General features: G+C 44.0%; 1 protein-coding gene and 1 long non-coding RNA gene across 2 annotated transcripts in view; one reads left to right on the top strand and one right to left on the bottom strand.

Moving 5' to 3' along the window:
• The window catches only part of LOC149325623 (innexin shaking-B-like), a 438,384-nt gene that overhangs the window by 179,702 nt on the left and 233,926 nt on the right, over positions 1-24,756 (top strand). The window contains exon 2 of the mRNA XM_089562911.1: positions 23,381-23,638. The gene's annotated coding sequence lies outside the window, so the exon portion shown is untranslated. The remainder of the gene's footprint in view (positions 1-23,380; positions 23,639-24,756) is intronic.
• On the bottom strand, positions 5,188-6,494 carry LOC149325625 (uncharacterized). Its single transcript, XR_016286410.1, has 4 exons — positions 6,425-6,494; positions 6,162-6,312; positions 5,880-6,045; positions 5,188-5,509 (listed from the first exon to the last, which is right to left on the bottom strand). It is a non-coding gene; the product is annotated as an uncharacterized LOC149325625 (long non-coding RNA).

The raw sequence follows: 24,756 nt of genomic DNA, 5'->3' as shown, positions 1-24,756 counted from the left end.
ATTAGTATATAGTCATTAATCAGTAATTATGCCCTAATTTGTAATTTCTAATTACTTCGTCATCAATTATATGTGACGTCATTCAGTGGTGACGTCACCAGTGTTACATAAGCAAAGTGGTGCGGAAAACGCTTTCGCCTCTACGCACTTTAGACATTCAAAATGCCCCTGAATTTTTCTTCTCTTTCAGTCTTTCCTCTTATCTTTTAACTCTCCTCTATCTGCACGTGGCAGCGGTGGTGGCTCGGCTTGAGCCAGTTGGCAGGCCCGTGCAATTTCCTTTTCATCCTTCTCTCAGTCACAACAACAACATGTCTCTCGACCCGACGCGGTGGCTCAGTGGTTATGGCAGTCGGCTGCTGACCCGAAATACGCGGGTTCGATACCGGCCGCGGTGGTCGAACTTCGATGGAGGCGAAATTTTAATTTTAGAGGCCCGTGTAATGGGCGATGTCAGCGGAGGTTTAAGATTCCCAGGTGGTCGAAATTTCCGGAGCCTTTCACTATAGCGTCCCTGATAGCCACAGTTGCTTGGGGACGCAGAAACCCCATAAACCGTACACCCATGTTTTTCAGAACGCGCGGGAGGTTAAAAAGCGCACCTGACGCGCTGCGCTGTCACACTGCATGCCTGCTTCTGTGCATTTCCTACAGACTCCTTTCTGTCGTACTTAGCTATACATTATAACCAAAAGGCTTCTTACACGGTTATTCCAAGTTTTAATGCTATGCATAAAGGAAATGTTTCGTAGCAGGTGTGCGAGCCCGAACAGAAGGAAACTTTTTATTTTCCTTAATTCTTCCGTATTCCTGATTATCGAGGAGGTCCCTCGAGAAGAGGTGAGACCGGTGGCCGTGCCGTATGTGCACAAGTTGGCCCACAACCTGAAGAAGGTCGCGAGTAGGCATGGGGTGCCACTCGTTTTTACCGCTCCCCAAAAGCTCGGAAGCCTTTGCTCTCGAATAGCCAAAAGAAAAGAAAAAGTAAAAGAAAGTGGCTGCGGTACCAGGCATGGGCGACAGTTCACGAAATGTGCGGTAGGGGTTGTGTATGAAGTTCCCCTCTCCTGCGGCAGTTCCTACATCGGACAAACCGGGCGATGTGTCAATGAGCGGATCAGAGAACACCAAAGAAATGTAGAACAAAATAAAGATGGCCCCCATTTACCCATGCACATCAGAACCTGCCCGTCGCGCACTTGTGAACCATGCTTTTCTGATGTGCGGATTTTGGCAAAGAGTAGTGTGACAAAAGCCAGAGAACTGATAGAAGCATTCGATATCGAAAAGAGGGGCAACTTGTGCGTCAGTGAAACATCGATAAACCTGTATAAGGCTGAAAAAGCGTTTTTTGATCGCTGCTTATCATCACGAAGCTGAATGTCTTCCTTGCGCATGCGCCGACAGTGACATATATGTACGTGTCTCTCTGCACATTAAATCAGTTGTGAGTGGCGCTCTGGCTCGTCTTTCTTTCTTCTCCTGTGTGTGTGTGTGTATGGTTTGGCGCCTTTGAATTTAATCGTGAGCTTATGTTTTACCTGAGTGTCATTTTTTGATTTTAGTGATTTCCTTAGTCGTTTTACTTTGCGTTTCCCATGAATGATATCGCGTGTTATCCAGGGATTACGTGTATTTTTTCGTTTGGTCTTCAATGGTACAAAGTTTTTGATGCAGTGCGATACAATGGCCTTGAAGCTTCCCCACAGCGTATCTATATTTGTACCTTGGTAATCAGCGAGTTCTTCAAACGATTCGTACTCCGAAATTAGGTAATTAAGTATGCTTGAATCATCAGCGTTTGTGAAGTCTGGGTAAGTAGTTTTCGAGATAGTACGAGCTGCTGTTGCTTGAATGGGTGTGGTGCACAATGTTAGCTTATGATCTGATATGCCATCGAGGACTGCTAAGTTGGTTTGATCGATCGCAAAGTGATTGCTGAGGAAGATGAGGTCAAGAATGTTAGATGCACTACCTTGAACACGTGTGGGCTCGCTGATAACTTGGAACAGGTCAAAACTAAGCATAATATCAAAAAGAGTTTCAGAACACGGGGAGCGGTATGACATTCTTTGCCAATATATGTCTGGTAGGTTGAAGTCCCCAAGAAGGATCAGTCTGGATTTTTGAACATGTTGTTGCGTATATTCATACAGCGAGACCAATGCAGGCTGATCTGCCGAAGGACTGTGGTAAACACAACCTACAGTGACAGTGTTCGTTCCAAATAACAACTTACAAAAGAGTGCCTCGGCACCCTCAACTTCTGGTAAGATTGCGAAGGGAATTTTTTTGTTTATTAGTATAGCCACACCTCCTCCACGTGTTAACCTGTCTTTGCGCACGATAGCGTAGTTTGGTGGGACAATTTTTCTCACTGATATCGACAGTGAGCCAAGTTTCTGTGATCGCTATGAAGTCAGGTTCGAGGCCGATAAGAAGAGATTCTAGTGACTCAAGTTTATTAAGAATACTTCGGGCATTTACATTTGCAAAAGTTATCTGTTTCGTTTTGTGGGATGATGGGGGCGTAGGTTTGGTGCTTTGCCATGTTCGTTTTTTTGGCTTGTACTCGCGTTTGTCTCGGGACACGAGTTAGTTGTCGCGTTTGTCTGTGTCTTTACGGGTACTCGGCAGTTGTTTTCTTCATCCCATTGGAACATTTCACTGTTTGTGCGTATTTTGTCGAACACTAGTGCAACCTTTGCCCCGGAATCTTTCATTGCTTTCGCACTAGTCCACAACTTTTTCCTTACGTCGCGTACTCGGGCTGAAAAATCTTCACTGATCGCATACTCACTACCTTTGAGTTTACTACAGTTTTTTAGCACAAGAGTCTTTTCGCGATAGTCAAGAAGTTTTAGTATTACAGGCCTTTTTTTTTTCAGCTGAAGGCTTTCCCAACCTATGTATGCGTTCAATGGCGACAGGTTGAATTTTAAGGATATCCTTAGCAATGTCTTCATTAAAAATCTGTTCTAAGGACTCACTGTTTTCATCAGGGTCTTCTGTAATGCCGTATACTAAAAGGTTACTCCGCCTCGATCGGTTTTCCAAGTCATCAAGCTTTAGTTCAAGCGAGGCAACAACTTTTTGCATGTTGGCGACCTGGTCTATGCAGTCCAATATTTTTTTGTCAAGGGCAGCCATGTTTTCCAATTTAGCTTCAATTGATGCCAGTCGTTCCTCTTTGATGCTTTTTATGTCTCCGGCAATTGCCTCTAGCTGCTTGGAAATCTGAGCGAGATCAGGACCGGGGTTCGTCTCGATGTCCCCGGCCAACAACAGCAATTCCGCCACGTGCATTGCCAGATCACACAGTAAAGGACATAGCTGCGTTGGGCACGGCAGCACAAGAAGAAACGGATCATTTGAGCGTAGACATTTGCCGTAACGTCTTCTTACCTGCACAAGATAGACGAAAGGATTATGCATCCGCATGCCGCTGTTGCTGCCGTGCCCAATGATGTTTGCGCTGGTCTGTCCTCGCTTTATGCAGAATGGGCTCCAGTACGCCATCTGGGGAGAGCTGGAGGGCCCGTCGATGCACAGCGTCGTTGACGTCTCTCGTGGGTAGCCGAAGGTGTCGTTGACCACCGCTGTCACAGGCTGGAAGCAGCAGGAGTGGTTCGTCTGCTGCAATTGTACGGTCTGCGTCACGAGGCCAGGGTTGTGGTGTGGCGTCGATATCACCAGCGTAGTGGCAATCAGCTGCACAAGATAGACGAAAGGATTATGCATCCGCATGCCGCTGTTGCTGCCGTGACATTTAAATTTTGCAATGACATTCAAATTTTTACCTCGCATTCCAGATGACAGATGCAAATATACTTCAGACACAACGCATAAAGGTTCAGATTTATCACTCTAAGTTGATATGCAAGAAGAAGTCGTCCATTGATGATGGGACAGAAATGGTAATAGCGCTGCATTAAGACGTACACAAGAAAGACTGACACAGGACAAGCGCTACTTCATGGCTCGAAGTTCAGCCATGAACCACGGGTTCAAGCACATGAGTTCTTCGCTCTAAACAGACGCATCGCAGGAAAGGCTGCAGAAGAAAACAAGGAAAGGTGCCTCCTTGATGGTGTGGATGCACTGACCAGATCTACAAGTCGCTCCTCCACTGGACCAGGCAAGGATGCCATGGCAAAAGTTGTGCCCTACTTCGCACAGCACTGCCCCCGTCTTCTCCAAGCCGACAAGGATGGTGGCTTCGTGGTGCTCCCCGAAGGAGAGTTCCGAACAAGAGCAGGTGAAGCGATTGCCAAGAACTTTGTTCCTTTGAATAGCGCTTGTCCTGTGTCAGTCTTTCTTGTGTACGTCTGATTGCAGCGCTATTAACCTTTCTGTTTCAAATAATGCACCATCTAGCCCAAATTGACGTTCTTCTAAACCATTGATGATGGCTTGATCGAAACAAGAGCGGCGCTCCTTCATTACGAATACTGTGGCACTGAAAATTTTCTCGCTTCTTGAACTGGTTGCCGCAACGGCTAAGTCTTTCATAGCAAGAAAAGAAACTCTTGAAGTACGAAGGGGAGCGACAGGTGTGGTGTCATAAGCCGTGGATGGCGTGCCACGACAGGAAGACTTTGTGATTTGTCAGAGGATAAGCGAGTAAATAAGCAACACCACGGCGCTATCATGCGAATGGTGATGTGGCCGCGACGTCCCTGCTTCTGCTATTCACGGGAAGGCAAGGTGCTGTGTTCACTTCGCTGACAACCCACGAAACACAAAAAGCGCTAATAGACGTCTAAAAAAAGTCTCGGAAGAAAAAGCTTGACATCTAAAAGAAGTTTCATCTAAGCAGTTTTTTTAGACTTAGACGTTTACGAGCCCTCTATGAGCTCTGCTAACGCTACGCTTGTATACGGCTAGAAAACTTCTGAGGTAGAACTTTTCTAGAATTTTTTTAGACGTTCCTTTTTTTTCAGAAATGGGTGCCTGGATTATTTTACGTATTTCAAGACGAATTTTTAGTGCTGCCTTTAAACCCTATAAAGCTTTGAAAATGTTATAGTTAATTTTCCTGGTATACACCACTCAAAAAGGAACTCAAAGCTGATTTGCTATGACCCGAACAATGAGCCCACATTACAAGGGATGTATGGCTGTAGTAATGAGCCATAAATGCATGTCCTAGCACACGTTTCAGTCACTGCGTAACTGTTTATTGAATCCAGTGCATACACCCACACAAAAAAAGAAAAGGACCAGGAAATTAATGTTAGAAGCCATGGAGGAGGTAGCTTCACTGGTTTGGCTGACATTACAACGGTAATAACTTGGATGGCTGGGAAGTATCGAGCAGCAACCAATTGTTAAATCAAAAATTGATTCGGCCCGGGCCTTGTTCACAACGGATGCGTTGATGAGCAAGTTGCTGTGATGTGGATGGCAGTGAAGAGCTCGCTAGGTGTTCCAAAAATTGCTCTTCTTGCAAGGAGGATGCCAACTAGATGGTAACAAGGGGAAGTCAAATCTAGCTCTGTTCAGCAGCCTGCAGAAGTGAAAAATATTAGAGTAACCAAAAGCGCAGTCGGTCAGGTGCATGTAGAATTGCCAATGAGGAGTCAGAAGCAAATAAGACCAGGAAATGGCAAGGACTGACAGCACAGGCAATAAAATAAGCTAACTAAAAACATAGATGCATATGATGCCATTGGAAGCGGCATTTCAGCAGAGTTCTACGGCTCACCATAAACTCAAGAAGTCAATCACTGTGGAGGCCTTTAACAGAAGGAAAATTCAAACAGCATGCTTGGACACTGAAAGCCAAGCAGTCAATAGCAAGTGCACTGCCTTACTGTGATGCACACTGTACTCACAAAACCTCCTAAGCTGCATCTTGCAAACAGGCTTTCTCTTACCTGCAAGATGTGGCTGAATCAAAAGTGGTTGATGGTTGACATCTTGCACCGTCGCAAGAAAACATAGCAGAGATGCTGCTGTCCTGGTAATACCTGCATCACTTCAGTATACACCAGAGATGGGTTAAATCTTGGACCTTACCTTGACAGCCACACAGGGGCACATCTGAAAGATAAGACAAATAAAAGTGCGTGTGTATAAGGTTGCTAACACTGCATTGCGAAACAAGCCCTTTCTAATTTGTACGATGAAGCTCAAACAGCGGACAAGAGATTACTTACACCACTGCACAAGAAGCATTAGTCCAGATTCCCACCTCAGAACTGAAACAATCTCCAGGCCAAGTCGTCTGAACAACCAGGTACAAGGTGCTGCGATTAATTTGCGTGAAACTAGACCAGGTCCTTGCTCCTCCGGCCAACAGTTGGAGTTCTAAAGGTCAAACAAATAATGGGGCTTGTGGAATTAACATTAGCAAACAGCCTACACCTATACAAGAAATCATGAAGTGAAAGAAAAGGTGTCAGCTGCAAAGCGTGCTTACCAAAACTTGAGAAGTTGAGCAGGCAAGGATGTCCTCTGAACACCACTGTTGAACAGCCTGTACCCAAAACAAAATGTTCACAGTGAAGCTGAGACAACGCCAGCTGTGCACAGTGCAATGGTTTTCCAAAAAATAAAAGCAGCCATGCCTGCAAAGAGCCGTACAGTAACAGTAGCTGTAGTACTTCAGTGTACTGTCAAACAGCCTGCACACATACAGAGCAGCACTACTGAGTAAACTACCTTTGTACCGGGGCTCTCAATCGTAATGAAATAAAAGCTTGACGCAGTTAAGATAACCAAAGCCTTTTTAACGCGAGTTTCACTGACGGCAATCACAGCAAGGAGAGTTGGGGCACACAGGTGGCCAGATGAGAGTCCTTGGCAAGAATAAAACCCTGACAGAATGCAATATAGCACAGACTTTAATCAAAGTGTAGGAAAAAATTCGCGCCTTATCAACGTACGCTTAAACAAAGCTGGTTGGTTGGAAGCTTTGTCACGTTCACCTTGTCACCGCCTTGGTAAAGAAAGCAACTCGCATGCGAGAGCAGCCTAGCTGTATCCACTTAACAAAAGCTCAAATAGCACTTTGATATGTAAAGCACTGGCTGATACTGATTTGTGATTTGTAAATCAAAGGAGTGACACACTAGCCGACCGTTCAATCAGGCGCGTTAGTGGCTTATCCAAGGCCGACACTTTCACCACAGAAGAGGAATGGAAGGTTACTTAGTAGAGCAGAATGTTGGGCCAGTTGGTGCAGCGACATATTCATGAAAACTTTGCGCAGAATAACACAAGACAGAAGGGAGAAACACGTACACACACACGAGCGCAAACTTGCAACTGTATTTTTCGGAAACGATACATCGCCTTAAAAAAGCAGAAAGGGCGCCAGCGTATGATAGCGAGTGCAACACGTGTAGGAGCACAATGATACAGCAAAAATAACAACTGTGATAGGCACAAGACAATTCAAACTCAGCGGAAATGCCCAGAAAGTAGCAACATGAAAGCGGGTTATCGGTCACGAAGAAAATCAAGTTCTTTTTTGAGAAGGGCTATCGATGCTTTACTCACGCAGCCTGCCGTACTAGATATCTCGCGAGCCTCTACAATTTCCCGGGCCACCCTATCGGAAGCTCTCCCGATAACCACCGTAGAACGGAGGAGAGGTCGGCACTGCTGTTTCTTCTTCTTGTTCCTGTCTACATAGTGTTTGCATTTAAGGCAATGCAATGACAGGTTCGAGCCTCCATTTGAGCCCAATGAATTGGCATGCTCTCTGAGCCTGTCATTGAGACAGCGCCCTGTCTGGCCTATGTACACAGACCCACAGCTGAGTGGAACCTTATACACCACTCCAACAGTGCAGGGCACAAACTGTGTTTGGTGTTTCGTGACACATTTGTTCTTCATTCGTGATTTTCTTCGTGACCGATAACCCGCTTTCATGTTGCTACTTTCTGGGCATTTCCGCTGAGTTTGAATTGTCTTGTGCCTATCACAGTTGTTATTTTTGCTGTACCATTGTGCTCCTACACGTGTTGCACTGGCTGTCATACGCTGGCGCCCTTTCTGCTTTTTTAAGGCGATGTATCGTTACCGAAAAATACAGTTGCAAGTTTGCGCTCGTGTGTGTGTACGTGTTTCTCCCTTCTGTCTTGTGTTATTCTGCGCAAAGTTTTCATGAATAAGGTTACTTACTTTCGCGGAAAACGAGGCGCACTTTTCAGTGCAACACTGGTAGTAAACGATACCGCAGAAAAAGGGGAAAGTGCAAAATGCAGCGGCGTAAAGTTAGTGAAGTGCCAACCAGCGTGGAAAAAAGTGCGCAGCGAAACGTAGAATGTGGGCAGTATCCACTTCGCGCGCGTAGCTATCGCTAGCCTCTGCAACGCCAAATCGCCAAATAAGGTACTAAATTTCTAAACGTAAAAGTAAACAAATCATCAAAGAACCAAAAAAACAAACTGAATCTAATACTTTCATGTAAAACTAAGCACTTGCAGCTTGCAATAAGATTTATTTCTGCTTGAAACGGTTAAAACCACTTTGGCAAACTATCCTGCATCGCCACCGTGCGGAGCGACACCAAGCAGCAAGCTGCGGCGTGACTCAAGAAAGATTATTGCCTCCAAGATCCACCGAGCCGAAACGACAACGCGTGGGTGATCTCGGAGGCCATGAAAAGATTGCGCGCGAGCGAGCTTGGCGAAGGCGGCGGGAAGGCGGCAAAGGTAGCGTACGCTGCGCCTGTCAATCCGCGTGCTGCCGCCAGCTAGCCGAGGCGTAACAGAGGCGTTCGCAACATGAAGGAAATTTTTTCACTCGTGTAACTACCGCCGGCTTTCAGGGCGATTATATGTTACCTAAATCCAGCCTTACGAGTGGCGGGTTAGCTGCACTCGATGTGGAACGTGATTCGGGCTCCGTAGGAGAAAACGCGCTTTCAGTGTTCGAATACAAAGAGCGGTCTTTGCACCGGCGCGCCTGCTCTTCGAAACGTCAAGCAGGAGAGCCATCTAATTTATGTGCCGTGATTTGCAGCATGTTTAATCCACGGCGGCAGCTCTCTGCTGATTGCTAGGCGCGTCTCCTTGACGTGGTCTCAAGTTCCACGTACGTGTTAGAAACAAGTCTAGAAAACATCTGACTACAGATGTTTCACAGAAGTTTCACAGCAAACGTCTTGCTGCAAATGTTTATGAGACGTCGCAGAGGAGTCCTCTCCTTGTCGACATCTATGAGACGTTTGAACGCAGCGCAAGACGTTTGTAGTCATTTGAAGCTGTTCCGAGACCTTTGTAAGACGTTGTGTGGTTCGTGGGAAGCGATCACGGCGAAACGCAACAACCAAGCCTGCGCCAGAATAATACGAGCCGTAGTAGAGGCACATGTGGCATTCTAGCCATTCATGTGGTGCCCCCCTCCTTCGCTCTTGCCCGTGACTATTGCCGTCTCCCCTGCCGGAACCGGAGCGAGTAGCTCCTGCCGGGTAGACGGACAAGAGAGAAGGCAGCCGAATTTTTCGTTTTTCGCTCACCAGCATCGTGATCACACTCATGATTGTGGCTGGAGAGGGGCACCCGGACTAATCCGCGTGCTTTGCCCAAGACCGTCCGTGGTGCTGCTGACTCTTTTTTCACTGTTACTGCTTTGTTCTGGGGATGTCGAGGCAAACCCTGGTCCAAAGATGGACGACGTTTTAGCTCTCATCAGTGAATGCCATAATGAAACCACAGACACCCTAGCTGCAATCAAGAAAGACATAATCAGCATAAAAACGTGGGTTAAAAACATTGAACAGAACATCGGAAGTGTCCCCGAAATTGGGAACAATGTCGAGGCGGTGAAGTTGGGCATCGCTAAAACAAGTGAAGAGCTGGCAGATGTAGTAGACGACATGAATAACCGCATGAGACGAAACAATCTGCTCATCAAAGGCCTCCCCGAAGAAGAACAGGGGGGTTTTGCCGAATCTGAACGTATTGTGAAGAATTTCTTCTCCACTCACCTCGATTTAAACGTCACTGACATCGAACGTGCTCATCGTATAGGACAGCGCCGCTCAGGAATTAACAGGCCATTAATTGTGAAATTTCTCAACTTTAAAACAAAAACAGAGGCTTTGCGCAACGCTCACAAACTGAAGGACTTGGAATCAATGACAGTATGGCTGGAGGAGGACTTCTCTCCCAAGATTCACCTAGCGCGCAAGAAGTTGCGAGACTTCGTCAAGACAAATCGGGACGAAAGGGAACGTTTCCGCATACGCTTCAACAAATTGCATTTTAGGGGGAGCACCTTTATGTATGATGCAGCTACTAGCAGTGTCGTAGAAATACGCCAAAATAGGCCGAGCACAGAACGAGACGAACAAGCTTCGGCCGAAACCAACCAAACCAACTCTCAGCCATGCGAAGAACAACCAAACAAAATTTCAGACTGACATCCCCCGCCCGGCCATAGCAAACACATGGACACCAATAACGTTTCAGTTCTCTTGGCAAACTTCCGCAGTATAGTACCGAAACTTCATGTTCTCAATTCATTCATCTACACATGTTCCGCGGATGTCATTGTCGGCACTGAAACCTGGCTTTCGGACGACATCCCCGACTCTGAATTGTCATTTCCGCCTTCGTTTCAAATTTTTCGTAAAGATAGGATCGGTTCTCGAGGGAGAGGAGTAATCATAACAATAAAAAAGGAATTTCGCCCGACCGTTGTACCTATTGACACATGACTGGAAATGATTTGGGCCTCGGCACATGTTGGAACTAGAAAAATTATCTTAGGAGTTCTTTACAGACCTCCTGACTCTGCATCTGATTTTACTGATTCCCTGAATGAAGCCTTAGAGCAGATAACACTTAAACATCCCAAATCAATTCTTGTCCTGTGCGGAGATTTCAACTATCCTTCTATCAACTGGTTGGATTATTCTGTCAGCCATCATAATAACCGAGCCGAATGTATTTGCTTTCTCAATCTGATGCAACTTTATCAACTAACTCAGCTGGTTCGTGAACCCACACGCGGCGATAATACCTTAGATCTAGTTTTCACCAACCATCCTGACCATGCGTCTGCTTCTGTGCTGGAGGAAATCAGCGACCACAAGATTATTCATTGCCGCTTCAGCTTGCCTCGCCCTGATAACGCAAGGATCAGCAAAGAGATACTGGACTACGCACGTGCAGATATATCTAAACTGAATAGCATTCTAACAAGCTTTGCAGCTGATTTCCGCCACTTCACTAAACGTACTACTAATGAAAACTGGTGCTTATTTCGTGATAAATTAAAAGCACTTGAGAAGATATGCGTTCCCAAATTCACAATCTCAAACCGAATAAATGATCCCTGGTTCACTAACGAATGCAAAAGGTACTTAAACAGAAAAAAGAGGGTATACAGAAGAGCTTCAAGAACTAATGCACCACTCGACTGGATGAAATATAAGAAAATTGCTGCGCTTACTGAAAGAAAACTCGAAGAAGAGAAACAAAAATACTATAACGACACACTTCCGAAACTATTAAAAAGTGATCCCAGAAAGTTTTGGCGCACTGTAAATCCTAAAAGCAGCAACATTTCACCAGCACTAACTACAGGAGAGGGCTCGCCCTTACCGTTAGACGAGTGCGCCGAAATCTTCAACAAATCTTTTAGTGACATGTTCACAAATGGACTCCCCACTGATAATTTACCGCCCATTTCTCCAACATACATACGGTTTCAATTTGCACCTATTACAATCACAACAAATGGCGTCGCCCGCGCAATCGACAAGCTGGATCTAAAAAAGGCCCCAGGACCCGATGGGATCAGTACAAAGATTCTGAAACTAACATGTCACGAATCATCTGGTTTGCTCGCGCTAATATTTCAACAATCTCTGGATACAGGACAGCTCCCGGACGACTGGAAACAAGCACACATCATTCCCGTACACACATCAGGAAGCAACACCGATCCAAACAACTTCAGGCCTATCTCACTTACTTGTATCTGCTGCAAACTACTAGAGCATATCTTCTTTTCCCACATCATGAACCATCTGAACCTAAATAACTTACTTCTCGAGAACCAGCACGGATTCCGGCAAAACCGATCATGCCAGTCACAACTCTTTGAGCTTGTGACTGACCTTCATCAATCAATACACATGTCTCATCTCACAGACGCCATTTTCATTGACTTTAGAAAAGCTTTTGACCGTGTTGCCCACAAACGCCTACTGCTAAAGACCCGAAATTTACAGCTCGACGACAAAACAACTACATGGATCGAGCAATTCCTAACCGATCGTTTCCAGTCGGTCAAAATTGAGAAACTGATTTCTAAACCCACTCGCGTATTATCCGGTGTCCCGCAGGGCTCAGTATTAGGGCCATTACTTTTTCTAATTAATATAAACGACATAGCCTCTAATATTACTTCATCAATACGGCTTTTCGCATATGACTGCGTAATATACAGACAGATAACCACCCCGACTGATGCACTAGCTCTCCAATCAGATCTAACAGAACTAACTGAATGGTGTTCAACGTGGCAGATGGATATTAATGTCAGTAAAACTAAGCATGTAAGATTCTCTAGCGTAGCAGAAACATCACAGAATAATTACCGGTTAAATAATAGTGGAATTGACTCCGTGTCGTGTACAAAATATCTGGGAGTGTTTTTCAGTCAGAACTTAACCTGGGATTCTCACATTGAATATATAACTAATAAAGCCTTTAAAAAAATTGGTCTCTTGAAACGCCGTTTACCCCTTGCGAACGCTGAAACACGGCACAGCGCTTATACAACGCTTATCAGGTCATCTGTTGAATGCGCTTCTGCTATATGGAACCCCTCCCACGCGATTCTTACAAATGCTCTAGAAGCAGTACAAAATAAAGCCGTCAGATTCATACTGTCATCCTACTCACGTCATCAAAGCGTATCAGCAATGAAGCAAGCCATGAATCTTCAACCTCTTGCTACACGTAGAAAGTTCGCCCGGTTGTCATTATTTCACACCTTATACTATAGCGAAACGCCATTCTCCCGAAATCATATCTTTCCTGCACCTCATTGTTCAGCTCGCCTGGATCATGCGCATAAGGTACGTCCGATTTTCGCTCGCACACTAAAATATCAGAAGTCACCGCTGGTTTTGTCAATAAATGAATGGAACTCATTGCCATCCAGCATTGTCGGCCATACTGAATTATCATCTTTTCAAACAGCTTTACTAACATTTTTGAACACGGAAAATGCATCATAGAGTGCTAGATGATTCACCGTGTCCGTGACTTTTTGGCGGGCCTTTTTTGCTGAACAGCTCCGGAGCCTCTTTTGTGTGCCATTGTATTTTTAGTTACTTATTTTGCCCTAATTATTACTCACTTGTTTGAACGTGTTGAATTTTGCGGTTTCAATGTGTTATACTGCACTTAACCAAATGTTACCCAAACTCTGCCTTCTGTATATTTACCATCATTTGTTATGAGTTGATTTGTTATGTGTGCTTTCTTTTAATCATTCCCCCCCTATGTAATGCCTCTTCTGGGTCTTTAGGGTAAATAAATAAATAAATAAATAAATAAATAAATAAATAAATAAATAAATAAATCTGCGGTGCGTTGCGAAGCGTCTTCCCGAGAAGGGCACCACAAAGCGTCCCGTTGTTACCTTCCCTGGATACCTTACAGCGGCGAGTGGAGGAATTTAATCCTTTCCCGAGGTGCTGCTGCAAGAAAGCATAGCTCCTGTTGTCGACCTCGGTCAACGACCAGTCTTTTAGGAATACTGCAATTCATTAGAAAAGCTTCCCTGGACACCACGACCCGCGAACTCACGTGAGCCATGCGCAGCTTTGCCTCCGCTTCCCAGAACCTTCCATTCTTCTTGCCCTTCCAACTGCAAGGCGCCCAAAACTGGTGACTTTTCCCCAACGTTGGTACTTGCTAGAACCGAAAATGCATTTCGAGCCCCAAACAACTTTTGTTTGCTTTTTGTTAGCGTTTGTACTATCCTCCAGTCCTTCTACATGCCTTCCGGATGGTCTAGACACAAAGCACTTCCTGCTGCGCACGCATGTTTTGTCCAGATTAGAGCCCTGGGTGCATGCATTCCCCCGAGGCAGAATTAAGATTTGAGAAAATTCATTGCAAGCTATTTTATTTATTTATTTATTTATTTATTGGTACATACTGTCAATCCCATATGGGATTATAACAGGAAGGGCGTAAGTTGAACAGTCTAAAGCACAATAAGGCAAGCAAGCATAATACAAAGGTAAACACAGCGTTGTGGGGGTAAGATGTTTAACAAGAAACTCAAGAATAGAAGTAAAGGGGTATAAACTTTCAAATGGACGGAACAGAAAACAGTAATCATGGAACAGAAGAGACACTGGAAGCCAATGAATCAATATTTTAAAAATAATAGGCAAAAATGGAAGGTAATGCAACGGAAGAACATATAGGAAAGCACACACAATGAACACGATTTGTGCCTGACTGGAAGGCGGGTACATATGAAAAGTACGTCAAGCATTTATTCCGAACCCAGTTAGTGTTCGACGAGGGCTACAAAGGTATTTAATGATGAGCAGCTTGTGATGGTTGGGTCAAGGGTATTCCATTCGCGTATGGTTAGTGGGAAGAATGAGTGTTTAAAGCAGTCGGTCCGGAAAGTGTACTCGTTTAAAGTATGAGAGTGCTTATGGCGTGTGGGCCTGGTATCTGTAAAGGATAAATATTTGGAAGTGTCAATATGCAGCTGATTATTGAGCAACTGGTGCATGAATCTAAGACGTGCTAGTTTGGCTCTCTTCTGCAAGGTAAGCATACCAGCTTTATGGAGTAGGTCAGTTGGTGAGTCAGTTTGGCTATATTTATTAAAAATGAATCTGATTGCCTTCCTTTGTACTTGTTTAGTAGAGGGAAACCAGACAGTATTAGAGTATTCAAGTATTGGCCTTACAAGGGTATTATAGGCTAATAGTTTTGTCTCGGATGGTGCTAGTTTCAGGCGCCTTCTCAGGAAGAAGAGTCTTTTTAGAGCCTTTGATGTAATGTGAGTTATATGGGAGCTCCATCTAAGGTCATGGGATATGATTACACCGAGGTATTTGTGTTCCACAACTTGAGGGAGTAGGATATTGTTAATGACATACTGAGATGCTGATTTTTGTATTTTCCTGGTTATTGATAACGCGGCGGATTTTTTTACGTTTAGGTTCATTTGCCAATCGTTACACCATTTATTTACTGCTTCAAGGTCGTCGTTCAGAGCTACATTGTCTGCGGCTGAACTGATCTCGCGGTAAATAATGCAATCATCGGCAAAGAGCCTAATGTTAGAACTAATATTTGATGGTAAGTCATTAATAAAGATGAGGAACAAGACAGGGGCTAATACGCAACCTTGTGGCACTCCGGATGTTACAGGCACTAAGTTCGAGTTTTCCAGGCTAAGTGAGACGTATTGTGATCTGTTTGTTAGATAGTCTTTGATCCATGTAACTATGGGGCTATTACCTAATGCAGATTCCAGCTTCATTATTAGTTTACAATGGGATACGCGGTCAAATACTTTCGAAAAATCTAATAGTAATAGGTCTATTTGTCTTTGATTATCGATACTGGAGGATAAATCATGCACTAATTCTTGTATTTTCCAAGTAAATTACTTCTATACTAACTCCTCTCTTCGGAAATGACAAAAAAGATAAAACAACTCAGTCTCTAAAAATGGTGAATGCAAAAATACATTACTTTTGTGCAATATTCACAGGAAGTGTACTTAAAGTGGAATAAATGCATGCCCAATTAAGCAAAAAAAAAAAACAGTGCAAAGGACGGAGACGCATAACAGGAACACAGGACGGCGCCGTGTTCTGTGTTCCTGTGCTCCCAGTTCTATGTCCCTGTTCTTTGCGCTGGTTTTCTTTCTACAATCATGCAACAATTAACTCGTCCAGCTCTCCACTCTACTGGACCAAATCAGGCATCACGTTCTCGGTGCAATAGTGTTATATCTGACGCTACATATTTTGTAACTGCTTTCGCTGCAAAACAGGTGTAAAAGATCAGCATAAACGTATTTCATTTACTTAGGAACAAAGCAGCGCAGTTAAGAAAGTTACTTTCTCCTGCCAGCGAAAATTTAAAAAATGCGGTGTTTTTTTCAGCACCAGTATAAAATCCTTACATGCAGACAGCATGTTGAAATTTTAGTTAATGCACCATAATAATTATCTCATGAAGCCCTACCTCTTGTTACCCAGGACGAAGAATTTGATGATTTATGGAAATATTTGAAGTGTATTTATGAATCAAGTTTTTTAATACTCTAACGTTCTCCTAAGCAAATAAAACTGGCAACTTTGATAATTTTGATAATATCTTTATGCAGCTAATGCCATCAGGAAGTTCAGTAACACGTTATGCTGGGCGAGTTGGTTCATCTTGGTAAAGTAAAAGCTTTTTAGCGCAAAACGGCTAAGAAAGGACGGGGACAGAACAGAGACACAAAGGAGCAAAGCGCTCCTTTGTGTCTGTTCTCTGTCCCCATCGACTTTGCGCTAAAAAGCTTTTATTTTACCATCAGGAAGCGGCAAATAGACAAAAAAGTAAATTCTTTGATAAAGACCTGCACGCTGCACTTGTGCTACACACTTATTCTATGCTTTACATTTTCTCAATACAGTGTATTGTTTGATGGTCATATTTCTGGCTCATCACATTCTTTCCTTCGGTTCACAATTCTTCAGTTAGCTTCATTGTGGTTTGTTGGTTTATTGGGGTTTGACGTCCCAAAGCAACTCAGGCTATGAGAGACGCCGTAGTGAAGAGCTCCGGAAATTTCGACCACCTGGGGTTCCTTAGCGTGCACTGACATCGCACAGCACACGGGCCTCTAGAATTTCGCCTTCATTGAAATTCGGCTTCCGCGGCCGGGATCGAACCCGCGTGTTTCTGGTCAGCAGCCGAGTGCCATAACCACTGAGCCACCGCGGCGGGGCTCAGTTAGCTACTTTTCATCCACTTTAGTGCCATGATCTCAATTCAAACGTAATTTGTGCTTAGACATTTTGTTTTGTCCGTGCTCCTGTAATGTCCTAGTATATATCAATGATGTCGAGACCTGTTTCAAGCTGTTGTACTATATTTAAGTTTAACCTCCTTGATCACGATCACCTAAGCCTTTCCCTAGCTGTTGTCATACTTTCTTTGTGGAAACAGTTAAAAAGAAGCACCATGATCTCTTTCAGTACTGTTTTATTTGGCGATTTCAATTTTTGGAACATAACATGGAATACTAACTCCCCTTTAATGTCCCCGTTCTTGTCTCAAAGTAGCCAATTTTTACATGTGTGCACAGTACTATCGTTACTGCAGTTGTGCTCACAAACAACTAGAATAACAGCCAATGCGGCGAATACGCTAGATTTAATCCTGACGAATCAATCTGACATAGTCTCACCTATTACATACCTGCCGGCCATCAGCGAGCACTTGCTAATGCACTTTGACATTAATCTAGCTCCTCCGAACACTAACAAAAATAAAAAAAAACAATACGAGACTACAAAAGAGAAACTTTTCAGGCGATATTCAGCCATATTCAACAGTCTAGCAAGAGAACAGCAGTTCGGAATTGCTGGCGCGGAGCTGGAAGTAGTAAGAGAATATGTCTATTTAGGGCAGGTAGTGGCAGGTAGGGTTCAGCTTAAGTTACGGACAACGCAGCGAGCTATGGAAAGAAAAATGATAGGTGTAACGTTATGAGATCGGAAGCGGGCGGAGTGGGTGAGAGAACAAGCGCGCGTTAATGATATCCTAGTTGAAACCAAAAGGAAGAAGTTGGATTGGGCAGGGCATGTAATGCGAAGGCAAGATAACTGCTCGTCCTTAAGGGTCGCGGAGTGGATTCCAAGAGAAGGCAAGCGTAGCAGGGGGCGGCAGAAAGTTAGGTGGGCGGATAAATTTAGGAATTTGCGGGAATACGGTGGCCGCAACTGGCGAAGGACAGGGTTAATTGGAGAGACATAAGAGAGGCCTTTGCGCTGCAGTGGGCTTAGTCAGGCTGATGATGATGATGATGGTGAAAGGATGAACTATCTTCTTTAGTAGGTACTTTCCTCCATAGCTCTGATATCCGCGGTGCTGGAACCAACTATAGCATAATCGCAGCTGTAGCCACCCAACTCACACAACAACACATTCCTCAACGCACTGTTACCACCCACTCATACGCTATCTGGTATATTAATCACGTGAAGCGTTTATCTATCAAAAAGAAAGCCTCTACCGCATCGGAAAGTTCTCGCCAACTAGTGAGCGATGGACTTCGTATTCGGCAGCTTCCAACACGTATGCTCAGGCTCTCAAAAGCTCTAAAAGCACTTTTACTCACATGTAAACACCAGTGTGGAAAATTCTGGCGTGTCATTATTCCGTCCACCAACGATAGCTTTGCCTTATCTGACCCATCAGGCGACCCCATTCCTTCCGACGTTTGCGCCACGATTCTTAACCGCGCTTCACTGACAACTTTACAGCCATATCTGATATGGCTGTGAAGATATGGCAATTGCGGCAAGTTCAAACGCGCACAAAAGTGCGCGTTTAAACTTGCTTTTGACAAGGTTTATGTTGGCAATAAATGTTATTTTTACGACCCTGCCACTGCTAGCGTATTGGAAACCTCTAACTCAGCAGCCAGCGCGCGACGTAACATAGGACCACCCACCGAGAGAACTTCAGGAGCCACGACATGACCCACTAAAAAACAGGTACTATCATCCGTCCCCATCCGGCGTCCTTCGCTATGCCTTGATCTTAATATTACATTCACGAATATCCGGAGCGTCATCCCAAAACGTGACGCACTTGAGAGCTTCATTACTGATATCGACGCTGATACTGTGCTCCTAACGGAGACCTGGCTGAAAGAGGATATCAAAGACAGCGAAATCTTTTCCCCTAATCTTCACTACACAATATACCGGCACGATAGAAAAAACAGAAAAGGTGGTGGCGTCCTCATAGCTATTAAGAACACATTATCATCGTCTCACATCAGCACTGACGACACCCTCGAACTCATGTGGGTATGCCTAAACGACAACCCTGCTGAAAAAAAGTTCTATGATGCAATAACCTCATAGATCATTCATCATAAAATATCATACAATCTGTACGATATATCATACAATTGGTATGATAATCTATGACATCTCTATGATGACTGTATGATTTTACAGAAATCTATGACATTTGAATGATAATTTTCTATGATTTGTATGATACGTCTATGAGATTCCTGTGATAAACTGTATGAGTTTATTGCATCATACAGCTTTTTTCAGCAGGGAAGGCAAGGAATATTGTTCTCGGCATTTGCTACAGGCCACCGGATAGTGACTCATCCTTCTGTGACACCCTTGGCCGTGCCTTAAACAACATCAAAAATCAATTTCCTTACTCCCCTATCTTTTTATTTGGCGGCTTCAACTTCCCGAACATTAGCTGGCCCTTACTCTCAGTGCTCAATAGGTCATCTTCCAACGATTCAAAACAATTACTTGATTTAACACTTGACCTCAACCTACACCAAGTCATTACATACCCAACAAGAGAAAACAACATTCTTGACCTACTCCTGGCAACTTCCCCCGACGACGTAAAAGGTATAACCGTTCTACCAGGCATTAGCGATCACAATCAACTTCACATCCGTCTTTCTCTATCCATTATAAAACAGTTCTCATCAAAAAAAGTAATCACCGACTACAAAAGAGCTAATTTTGATGCCATCAATCATGCTTTATCTCAATTTTACAGCTTTTTCCAGACTGCTTATCAAACTCGCTCGGTTAATACCAACTGTGAACTTTTTAAGACCACCGTCCTTTCGTTGAAAAATGAGCATATTCCGTGGCTTTGCGTAAAATCCGATTCTAACAACGAATGGTTTAACAGAGAACTGAAAAGGCTTGTTAATAGGAAAAAACGGCTTTATAGAACTGCTAACTTGCATAACCGGCCCGCAGCGTGGGAACGGTACCACCAATGCGCGAATGAATATAAGGAAAAATTAGCCTCCGCCAAAAAGAAGTTTTTTTCTACCGATCTACATTCTATCCTCAAATCCAACCCGAATAAATTCTGGCACATTCTTTCCCTTAAATTACGAACGAACCGCATTGAACTTTTAGATGCTGATCGTGATCCAATAGAAAGTAAAGAGTGCGCAACAATTCTAAATAAATATTTTTGTTCAGTCCTCTCCTCTGCTGCTTGCAGTCCGAATATTTCCCCTACCACCTCAACAATGCCCATGCCTCAAATAACAGTCACCGCGACGGGAATAGAAAATCTAATCAGTTCTCTTAAGACTTCTTCATCATCTGGCTGTGACCACATAAACAGTAAACTCCTGAAAAACACTAGTGTCTAGTCTCAAGCCAGATACTGCACCTAATATTTACGCAATCATTAGAATCCGGAGAAATCCCCGACGACTGGAAGATAGCCGAAATCATCCCAATCTTTAAGAAAGGTGACCGCACAAATCCTAACTATCGCCCTATTTCTTTAACGAGCATTCCTTCGAAATTACTTGAACATGTTATAGCGTCCAATCTAATGAACCATCTGGATTCAGTTACCTTCTTTTATCCTCACCAACACGGTTTCCGTAAACACTACTCCTGTGAAACGCAATTGGCTGAATTCACACATGACATCCTTCGCTTAATGGACGACGACCTTCAAATCGACGCCATCTTTCTAGATTTTTCAAAGGCCTTCGACCATGTTCCGCACTCACACCTGCTCATTAAACTTTCTTCCCTAGGCATTCCTGACAACCTTATCACCTGGATTAAGACTTTTCTTAACGGACGCATGCAATTTACCTCAAGCAATGGTTACCACTAGAGATGTAAAATTTCAAGAAATTTTGATTGGCATGAAAAAAACCGTTTTTTTCAGGGTTTTTTTCATGAAAATTTGAAATTTTGCAAAACGTGACAAGAACAGATTTATTTGCAGCAGCACAACGATCAATATTAATGCTCCAAAGTTCGGTCGAATATGCAGTTATAGATGTCATATTGTAAAACGAACTTCTTGTTCTATTGCACCGAGAAGATAAATAATGATTTGCACTTCAGGCGAATATGGAGACATAAATATCATATTTGTGGAACGAACTTCTTGTTCTATTACACCAAGAAAGGGAACATAAAAACTGATCTATAAGTCACTTCATAACGGACTCAGAGTCACTGTAGCTGGATGCGGCACTACGCGCAGCAGCATGGATTGAAGCTGCGTCCACAGCTAGGTTCGACTGCATATACACAAGCTTTTGAACGCGTTCCCCTGAAAGCCTGTAGCGAATCCTTGTATGGACATTTCCGAAACGGGACTAGTTTCGTTCGCAGCTGGCGGATGCTGGTGGTATCTGCAGCAGTCGGCAAGCCAGACAAGTTAGCGGCTGGTTGGTGCAAAGGTCTTGCCACCAGGTAGATGGGGCCACGTGCTTCGCTGAAGACCCCTGTCCTGGACCAAATTCCTGCAGATGTCCTGTACTTCGCTGCGTTGGAAATCAAGAAGCTAGGCTTGTATTTGGCTAAAACCGCTTACGTGCACAGCAGCTTATGTTATTTATGCCATGTGTGTAGCGCTGTAGAATTTGCCGCCATTTTGTTCTACTTTAGCCATGAGTTCAAGTATTAGTATGTTTTTAAGTCAAGCCTGGATCTTATACGTGACCTGGCCTTCAACCCGCGTACTCGCAGCACGAACAATTTAAAAGCACCACCTGGCAACAGCGATGACGACTGCTCTCCAATTGTTCAACGATGCACGCTGTAATGGTTTTCAAAGCAAAAACAAAAACCTAAAATAAAAGCAAGCAATCATAAAACCTTGAAATTGCATTGTGAAATTTTCGATGTTTCTTTCCATTTTTCCTCGTCTGAAAAAAACGAGAAAAACCGGTTTTTTTCCAAAATTGCAGTTTTTTTCAGGCCTTCACATCTCTAGTTACCACTCACCCTTCACTAATGTTACATCAGGCGTCCCCCAGGGCGCAGGCTTATCACCATTGCTATTCCTAATTTACATAAACGATCTTCCAGTTAACATAAACGCCAAGCTACGACTATTTGCAGACGACTGTGTCATATACAGCCCCATTCGTCATCCCACCGACAGTCACCTCCTGCAAAAAGACATTGATGCAATAGCTACATGGTGCAACCGATGGTTCATGCCCTTAAACCTTGAAAAATGTCAACTCTTGTCATTCTCTCGCAAGCGCACGGTAATCCAGCACACTTACAGCATTAACACGGTTCCGATTGCTCCAGCAACATCCTACAAGTACCTTAGTTTGCATCTGACATCGACACTCTCTTGGGTAACTCACGTCCAAACGATATGTTCCGATGCCTCTCGTGTCCTAGGTTATCTCCGGCGAAACCTGAAATCAGCATCTACAGATGTTAAAAAACTGGCTTATCAAACATTCGTTCGCCCCAAACTTGAATTCGCATCATCTATCTGGCATCCATCTCAAGCATACCTTTCCGCCGAAATCGTGGCCATCCAAAATCGCGCCGTCAGGTTTATCACCTCTGAATATTCTAAAGAAGTTAGTATCACTGCACTCAAACGCTCTCTTTCCCTCCCATCACTTGAATCACGCCGCATAATTTCACGTCTTTGCCTGCTTCATCACTTCTTCCACCATCCAGCTTCAAGACACCCACTTCTAAAATCCCCGATAAGAACTTCAAGTCGCCTCACCCATAGCCACCCCATAGCTGGTATCAAGACCCGTACATTAGCAATGAATAGTTCATTTTTCCCCAATCCAATAACACTCTGGAATGCCCTACCTAACGACATAGTTTTATGCATCGATTCAAAATCTTTTCGCACTGAACTTGCCCGTCATCTTCTGAATAAGTGAATTTCTTGTCATTTTTGCCACGTTTTGATCACTGACTTTCATCTGTGCTCGCTGGCGGAAGCGAATTTTTTTTTCCTTGTATGCTTTCAATGCACATGTAAACCCTTTATCCTTTTTCTTTATTTTTTTTTTCTCTTTAGCATTTGAAGTTTGTTGTGTGTGTTCATTGTGCGTGTGTTTTTTATGCTTCTTTTATATGAATTGTAGCCCCCTCCTTATGTAATGCCCTCGGGCCTTAAAGGATTAAATAAATGAAATGAAATGAAATGAAACATATGCCTACAGCTCACCACTTCAAATATGTTTTCATGACACTTATAACTGCTGCTACTACTGGTGTCAATAAGCTTATAGATGGACTCAGTGTTCATTCCGCTCCGGGTTATGACTGCGTTATGACTGCAGTAGCGGCGGCGGCGTACGGACTGGACCTAATCAGCTTCCTGCAATTTTTCAGGCTGAGGCTCGTGCTTCTCGAGTGAACTGCAAGTTTCCAAGGCCACGTTGCTGCCTGGTCGAGGAGCGGGCGTCTATCGTCAGCGCATCGCAGACTTCACTGAATCAACGCACCTGCCATCTATGCAAGTTTAAAGAAATCAGCGAACCATTATCACTTCCTCGGGGGGCGGTGTATTCGTCGGAGCATTTTGGTCGTTCTGGCAGCAGCGGCGACGGCGTACGGACTGGACCTAATCAGCTTCCTGCAATTTTTCAGGTTGGTTGAAATTTTTCTTATAAAGCTTCCTAGACATAACCCTGATTGTCTCGTCACTGCTGCTGCCACAAGTGTCCATTTTTGATGTCGTAGAACTTTCTTCGGTGTGCTATTTTAGTTGTTGGCCTTCGCCGTCCGGCTATGCCGAGAACTGAGCAGGGCGCCCTAGGGGATGTTGCAAAGGCTCTGGAAAAGCAACCTAGTACTATCAAAGAAGTTGTGAAGGTACTTACCGAACTCGTAGTCAAGCTAGATGCATTCGCCACAGAAATAAAAAAAGATGTAGCCAAGGTTGATACTTCAAGTACTGAAATCCACACTGAACTCGGTGCATCGTGGGAGGGAACAGCGCGAAACAAAACCACGGACAAAGTATGAGGACACAAAGACGAGCGCTGACTCGAAACTGAATTTTTTATTGAAAAACGAAAACATATATACATCACAATCACGTGAACGAATTCGGTTATTTCGGCAACGTGCGAAAAGTTGGTGCGGCTGGTGAGGACGGATTTCGTCAAGTCAAAGAGGGACAAGGCATGTATGAAAAGGGCAGTCATCCCTTACATTCACAAAGTAGCCCATAATCTAAAAAATGTAGCTGGCAGGTTTGAAGTCGAAGTTGTTTTTTCGGCACCTTGTAAGTTGAGCGGGCTTTGCCGGGCCATCAGAAACCGTAGTGAAAGTGTATTAGGAGTTAGTCCATTTAAATGCCGTGTTACTCACAGGTCACCGTTGGTGGAATGCGCATGCTCTGTAGTCTACGAGCTTCCACTCTCGTGCAAAAAAGTATACACTGGTCAGACAGGCCGATGCATCAATGTTCGCCTGAAGGAACATCTTAATTCACTATCAGACACCAGATACTCTCATCTGAAAGATCATTGCCGCGAGTGTGGGAAGGAAAATGATAAAAAACAGAAAAAGTGCCGCCCTTTGGTCACAAAAACAAAAATTTTGTTCAGACACCGGGATAAATTGACAAGGGAGATTATGGAAGCTTATTTCATACGAAAGAAGGAATCACAGTGTATCAGCCAGCCTTCTTTGGCATTAGTTAACAAAGACGTATTGTTTTTAGATAATTCATGACTTGCTTCATTTCGGTTTTCAGGGGT

The sequence above is a fragment of the Amblyomma mixtum genome, chromosome 10, assembly GCF_055824585.1.
Source record: "Amblyomma mixtum isolate Tamu chromosome 10, ASM5582458v1, whole genome shotgun sequence".
NCBI lineage: Eukaryota > Metazoa > Arthropoda > Arachnida > Ixodida > Ixodidae > Amblyomma > Amblyomma mixtum.
The sequence above is the reverse complement of the archived record's forward strand: the minus strand, read 5'-3'. Positions and strand labels throughout refer to the sequence as shown.